The 7,901-nt window shown below is 35.0% G+C and overlaps 1 long non-coding RNA gene across 1 annotated transcript; it reads left to right on the forward strand.

Annotated features, from left to right (window-relative positions):
* The first annotated feature begins 5,420 nt into the window (after nt 1-5,420).
* Nucleotides 5,421-6,361, forward strand: LOC145726916 (uncharacterized). The gene is made up of 2 exons (XR_014177741.1): nt 5,421-5,914; nt 5,981-6,361. It is a non-coding gene; the product is annotated as an uncharacterized LOC145726916 (long non-coding RNA).
* Nucleotides 6,362-7,901: the final 1,540 nt, after the last annotated feature.

Consider the following 7,901-nt stretch of genomic DNA (forward strand, 5'->3'; position numbering starts at 1 on the left):
TTGCTGTCGAAGAGGAGACCGTCTGGTACGCTTCTGTCAGGAACAGGAGCTGGTGCGAAGCAACATGTTTTTCAAGCTTCCGCTAGAGCCTACCTCTGGATACATGGAAATCCCCAGCAGATTCAGCGGTAACACTTATAAGAAACCAAATTGATTTCATCATGATACCAAAACGATATAGAAACCTATCATGGGGCAGACGTTCATTCCGACCATAACCCACTGGTCTGCAAAATGGAAGTTAAACTGAGGCGTTTTAAAATAGAGAGACCTAAAAATACCAAAATAAACATTAGAAAGCTTCACAATCCTGGTATAAAACAGTTAGTTACAGTTATCCTTAAGTACGAGTATAAAAGACATAAACAGTTCTACAATGGATGAAATCTGCAAGTGGGACAAAATTAAAGACGCCATTGAAGAAACATGCACAACGTATTTAGAGCAAGACCGTAGAATCAAGATTCAACAAAATACCAACAAAGATCCAACAAAATACCGAGACATTCATAATAACATAAGAAGAAAAATAAGAGAGGCGAAGGAAAACTGGCTGCCGATGAAATGCAACGATATCGAACAGTGTGAAAGAAAATTCGACTACCATAACATGCATAAGAAAGTTAGAGAATTGACAACTAAAAAGAAACCAAGCTGCCTACATTCAGGTTTATTGGACGCAGATGGGAACCTAATATCCGAAAGCTCAGAGCTTATAAACATGTGGAAGACTTACACAGAACAACTTAGTACACACATGACGAGGTGCAGACAGCCATTAAAGAACGACAAGTTTTGGCAGCATTGACCGCATTTACCTCGGTCTCAGAATCTGATACTATTGTAAATCCTGTTATTTAGGTGCATTTTGAGCAATTTTTGACAAAGTTTCTGAAATATTCAACTTTTTTTCAAAAAATATTTTTGCCAATTTTGGGGTTTCGGCGACTGTATAAAGATCAAATTGTTTGTTAAGAGACTTCTCAGTGAATCATTTGCAGATGAGTTTTTAAGACTAAGAGAATTATGACTGTATGGACATTATGAATTTTTGATGTTTTTTATGAGACACAAAGGATTATTTGATCTAGAACCTAAACACGAATACAAACAAGAACGTTAAACGCCGGCTGTATGAAACACATACTTACATATACCGAAAAGTCAGCCAACTGTTGTGCAAAACTGTTAAAAGCACTTCCAAATGACATTTTGAAAAATGAAAATGTTTTGAAAATGAAAATGAATTGTTTTAGTCTAGCGTCTAATCTCTCAGCCTTGCTTTTAAGTAGATACTAATAGAATAGTATAAATTTCATATACTACATAAAAAAGTAGATGTTTCTGCTTAGTTAACTTTTTTCGGAGAAAAATGTACTTTTATTGTTATTCTACTTCTTATATGATTCTAATGTTGTGACACACTGTAAAGGACTTTTGTCTAATAAAATACCATTTTCACAAGAATACTTTAAAACCAACTTAGTAAGCATTTTGCAGGTTATTTAAGTTTTGCGAACTCTAAAATCAGACTTTTCACATAAGGTAGTGATTCCGGATATACATATTCAGTTTTGCTTCCTAGCTTAACCGGGAAAACTACTAATACCCCCCGACTCTCCCTAATAGAGCAGCGCAGTAAGTAAGAGCCTGAATCTTCGATTCCCTCGTTCTTGATTACCTGTAGCTGACTTCATGCATAAACTAAAACCAAATTGGCCTATAAATCTATTTCGGAACAATGGCTGTTTGTTTCGTGCACCCCGCCACGCAGTGTTCCTCCAAAACGGGGATGTTTGCGGAACAAATTAACGTCAACGGGGTAGGTTAGAATTTCGGTTTCAAAAAATGTCCCAACCGGATAAAAAAAAAGTCAGGGTGTATATGAAGAGCATTTCGGAGACCGCATGCACACACATGTGGGATGGCGGTTTTCCGCCCCGAAAAATTAGCAAAAGGGGTGGGACGAATATCCTTTTTCTGTCCCCGGCTTAGATTAAACAACAGAAACAGAAATGTAAATTCCTGCTCGGTGGCCGGTCGTAATTAGTGACGTCCGATCTAATGAGTGGGCACGGGGCCTGCCCGGGAACAATTTGCATCTTTGCAGCAAGATGGAAATTCTTCTGTAATTTCTATTTCGAAATTAACGAATGCATTCGGACTATGCGAGCTCCGCATGAAAATATTAGGCTCCGAATATGTGTTGCTAGTTTAACTAGGCGAAATCCTAATTAAAATTCTTCCGTTCAACCTCATTTTCTCTCTTTTTCTATGGTACTTATTTCCACCGAGTTTCCACCATATATACCTCTGTTAAAAAAAATACTGCATCTAAAGGGAAAATAGTATATTCTCCAAAGAGAGTATAATGATGAATAATACTCCCGACTAGACTAGACTATACTTTCTCTACGATGATTTAAAATCACTTCTGGATACTAACTCTTGAAAGCAAGGAATAGGATTCTCGAGAGAAGTGTTGATAGAATGTGACAGAACAGTTGACAATGGCAGGTTTCTGTTAAACTCTACTCTTTCAAAGTTTCAAAAATACACTTGTCATTTGTCTCAAAATGTAAACAATAATATAGCCATGAAGGATTTCACGGTCGGTCAAAACTGAAATATGAAAGTTATCCAGTGGAATTGAATTTCTTCCTGACGTTTCAAATTTCCAGAGGACACGATATTAGTTTTGAAGAGGTGGAGGTTTTGGATCGATCACAACGTACTATCCCAGATTAACTACAAAAGCCATTGAGATCTTTAAGCACGAGAACATCATCAACAGAAAGGAAAAGAGAGGACAGAGACAAGTATGGCACAGCATTAGTTTGGGGAAGTCTTCGAAGAACAATCGTGTACTGAAACAACACTTGTTTCTCAAGACAATAAAAAGTACTTTGATTAATGATTGATATCCTATTCCACATAGGGATTTCCATATAAACTTCTAATTATACTCCATCTAAATTGAAACAGCTACATAAGTACTCTTTAACAAAACGTAAATTTAGAACTGTCAATACTGTATATTTACTTTTTCTATATTTGACGTAGTTTTACTAATTAAGTAAAGTAAATTCATTGCATAACTCACTTTCAGTTACGTAATGAACGATTATACCACAGTAGTTTTCATTCAAAGTAAGTAATAGCAACTGAGAAATTAAAGATTTAAAAATGGTATGAGGTCACATGTATTGTTTCACCATTTGGCAATGTTGCATTTACCTAATACCGTTTCAAGAAAGACGATTCTATATCACGTTTTATATATTTGGTTGTTACATTTTAAACATCCAGAAAAAAAACACTTTCTTTATTAAATGTTATGTTATTTATTTTTTTTTTACTTACGTCCCTTATTTCTACATTAACGTAACTTTTAGGGTTGTAAGCAAAATAATACAAAATCATATTGTAATATGTTGGAAAAAAATTTTGGTTATGTTGAGTAGGTTCTTCTTTTTTGAATGTCAATGTCAATAGAACCATGTCAGTTTTTGTCTTTTTTCTTATTGTCTCTGTTGTAACAGATTGATCAGAACCAATGTTGCCAAATATTTATAATTGGTTCTAATTTTGGTTTCTAAAGTTGTTCCTATTTCATATTTAGGATTAGACATTTAATACAACGCGATTATACCCCATTTCGCATTGTTTCAACGCACTAGTGTGGAAAAACATCGCAAGACACAGTAAAATATCGCACTAGTATAGTAAAACCTGGTTTAACGTATCTCAAAGTTAGAGTCATCAAATTACTCTTTTTTGTGTTGATTATAGATAATACCACAATACATTAATGGTGTGATAAACCGAGTTGTGGTGATCACAAGAGTTCAATTAAGATTTTTTGGATGTTTAGTGAAGAGATCTCGGAAACTAGCAAAGCTACGAAGTCAGTTTAATCGAGAAAGATTTGCAGTTTGAGAAGACTAATTTACAACCGTTTTTTTTTTGAAAAAGTGTTTAGGTCATTATATATTTAGCAAAAACCTAATTTTGTCGATTTGTTCATCTAGCCAATTTATTATTGCATGTAGAAAAATGATGTTGGTAGATATTTGTGAGCCTGACAAGATAAACTGCTCAGATTATTTCATTCACTTTATTGGTTATTTTTGACATTGACATCATTTTTTTAAAATTTTTACACACCTAAACTGCACAAACATTTGATTAATTTACTCTAATATCATTACCAACTTTAAAAAAAAAGGACAAAAGTGCTACCGGTTTTGGTTTTTAACCCCATTGTGTGTGTACTCTACCGCAGATGAGATATTTCTAAACCTTTCAGGTGTTATTTTTTATTTAAATGCTCCCTATTGTATTGATTTTTACCTGAGCCCTAATAGTTTCTTAAAAAACTGTCTGCACCTTTCTTGGATGGCCTTAAAAAGAATCGAAAGGGAAATGACATGTTTAATCTGCTTAAACATCACTAACCTACATCTAGAAGCGGTCTGTTTGTGATGCTTGTATTATTTATATCATCATTCAAAATGTTTTTGATTTATATACAAATATGGTAAATTTAGATAGTAGATTTATTAATTGCGTTCTATAACTTGTAATTTATTTAAATTAGCAATAAATAATTAGTGTCATTGAGCAGTGAAAATAAATTAGATTTACTAAAAATGGTTTATACTTTCAGAATTTATAAGAAATTAGTTACAATCGTAAACTTGCATTGCCAAATTCATTACTTACTTTTGGTCGACACAACAAATTTGGTAAATTTATAATTAGTTTTTTGTCTAGTATGGGCAATTTGACAACAATGTCAGTATTTTATAATATGCATCCAGTAAAGCAGAATGAAATCCGAAGTGGCCACATTGCAAAAATGTCAAAATGTAAAAAATTCTAAATATTTTAAAACTTTAGTTTGACATTTTGGTACTCCAGCGGTTTTTAGTTGCTAGTTGCCAGTTTTCCTTATTTTTCCAGTTTTTCTCAAAAATCGATTCTCATTGCAACGATCACCACGTGACTAAATTTTCATTCCAGTTAAGCTACACCCACAAAGTTACAGTTGTCATTTTCACAAGTTCTGATTTGAAAAGTCCATTTGATGCGATCGTTTTTAACAAGGTTAGTTAGAGTTTACATTTCGCAAAATCAAATTCAGGATTGTTATAATCACCTGACTGAATTGTGCTAAAACTTGAATTTCAAATGATTCTGGTTTAATTTATGATTTTTCATGTTGAAATCGAAAGGATTGAAGTCGTTTCGGGCAATCTTACAATCATTTCAAAAAGTATCTATTACTGTCACGTGACTCTGTGTTAGTTAAAATATACTAGTTTTTCATGGAGCAATTTGTAAGAGTGAATGCTGACTGGAATCTCAACTCGACTTGAAAATTTTGGAAAATCACCCTAGTGTCTGAATGTCACGTGACTGATGACTGTTACATCATTTGTTTCAATCATCATCCAAGTCCAATTCGTCGGTTAAAATCGTGGAAATTGGAGCACTAAGGCGGAAAGTTCATTCGGTCTCCCTTTCGCCCGCTCCTGCTTAACAATAAAACGAAACTTCTCAAATTTTCAGCCGACAACTCCTTTCCAACAATCAGTACTTGCCACTTTCCAACAGCCCGTTTGTGGCCAAAACAATTGCCGACAACTACCCCGGAATCTCCCTCGACACGACCTGGTGCCGTCTTCCTCTGACCTGGGGCGTGCGACAAAGACGGCCTCGTTGACGCCGCGGCAGGAAAAGCCGGAACGGCCGCAAGTTAAGAATAAGTGGTTTTACCTAATGTGGGGCTCCCTTCTCGTATAAGGGCGTAAAAGTTTTGTTTTAAAGGTGACTTTCTTTTGTTGTGGCTTTCAAGGGGTCAAGGATACAAAAGCGTATGAATGAGAGGACGGTGTAGTGGTGAAAACAGGTGAGTGCAGATGAAAGGTTTTTTTTTAGCGCCGATAGGTCCTGAAGGAATAAATTACCGTTTTAGGCGGGTAGTGGTCAGGACGACCCTCTGGTGCCATTATCCTGTCGGAATCGAATCCTGGTGCGGCCAGGGCTGATCATTAACACCGACCGCGATAAATAAACACCGGCACTAAATCGGCTTCGGCCTGCGATGTCCTGCGACAGGACGAAATTCCTGTTGTCCGGCTATTTTCCGATAGAACGGAAATTTATTCGGCCTGCCCTTCTCACACACGCTTTACTAACTCGTAACCGGTACATGTGTGCATCCTGAATCATGGAGTGACGAACGCATTAAATTAACTTTACACAAAAATTATTGCAATCCTCTTTGAATTCAACGTTATTGAATTCTTGTATTTATTACAATATCCATGGTGTAGAAATAAAAAAAATCCAAAATTTTGTAACGTGTTTTTAATCAACATACGCTTTTGCATGTTACATATGGAAAAATTAAAATCTTAACTCATTTACTATTAGGAATATAAACTGCTCTAGCCAAATGAAACAGATCAACTAAATCAACAAACAGATACTAGTATAATTAGTCAAATATGTAATGACAGCTATTACTCACGAAGATAAAAACTCCGCGAGTAACTGCCTTACATTCAAGTAGAATACGGTTTGGAAGGTTTACAAGGTACATATTTCGATGATTCTGGTATCTGTAAAATAGTTCTATGCATTTCCCTCTCTGCAACATAAATCAAAATGTTTGCTGCTGTTCGTCAGAATCACGTGATTACTCTTTAATGAAAGACAAAACAAACACGTGACTGCCCAAGCAAAAACTGCAGATTGATTAAATAAATAATTGTCAAATTGGCATATATTATTTTTGAAACTTTGTCATTTGATTGTAAATCTCACTGATAAAAGCAAGTAAAAATTTAGATTTAAAAGACGATAAAAAAGTTTTTTTGTTTGTTTTAACCCTCTGTAGGTTTTAAAACTTCTATAGACTGTTTGGTTAATTATTTCCTTGTTAATCCGATTTTTTCACAAAGAGTTTTAAGCCTTTTTGCGGTTTCAACAAAGAGAAAACGAAAATCAATAAAGCTTCTCTCTATTGCAAATTGATGCTAAGACAAGGAAAAACCATCTTTCAGCAGTCGTAAAACTTCGCCGCTCTAAAACAATTAAAATACGCCCGTCTCTAAAACCTAAAATGCCGAAAACAGTTAAGCATTGGGGTGGATCGAAAATCGAAAAAATCGGTTGATTTGTGATCCAAAAGGGGTGTAACTCGAACGAGCAATTGGGGCCCTTATTCTTAAACTAATTCAGTAATCTTTAAGTTTTACCAGTCCTATTCCTTGCATAATTTATGTTAAAATTTCTTAAGGAAGTTAACCGAAAACAATATATTAAATGTTGGGTTTAGACACGATTTAAGTAGTTAATACAGCTGCTAAAAATTTTAGGTTGAAGAATCGTGTTCCAAATGCAGAAGGTAATGATTCCACCCCTTTATGCTAAGAGAGAGCAGCAGAAAGTTTATGTCTTTTGATATTTTATACCATCTTCGCCGCTGTGTTCCGATGTTCGATATTAGGATTTAGGGGTGGGTTTATTAGGGCCTTTTAGTCGGAACGATGTCCCGAATATGCTGGCAAGTTTTCAGTTTTAGTAGACTTCTGAAGTCCGCTTTTGTTTTTGGGATGGTAAGTTCTTGAGTTAAGGCGATTGGTGGAGAACGAAAGTTTCGTCTTAAGCTAGTTATCTGTTTATATGTGGAAGTTAATAGAGAGTTGTGGCTTTTGTTGGCAGTAGTTTATAAGACAGGTGTAAATTAGAGACAAGTACAAACAATCACATGTGAACAATTGTATAGACATTTTGTTTTTTATATTTAACATAAAAATACTCATGCATTTTGATAACTCACAACATTAATGACATTTAATGATGAATGATAATTGGACCACTCACAGGAG

Source organism: Ips typographus, linkage group LG3 (assembly GCF_016097725.1).
Source record: "Ips typographus isolate SLU linkage group LG3, UJ_Ityp_2.0, whole genome shotgun sequence".
NCBI lineage: Eukaryota > Metazoa > Arthropoda > Insecta > Coleoptera > Curculionidae > Ips > Ips typographus.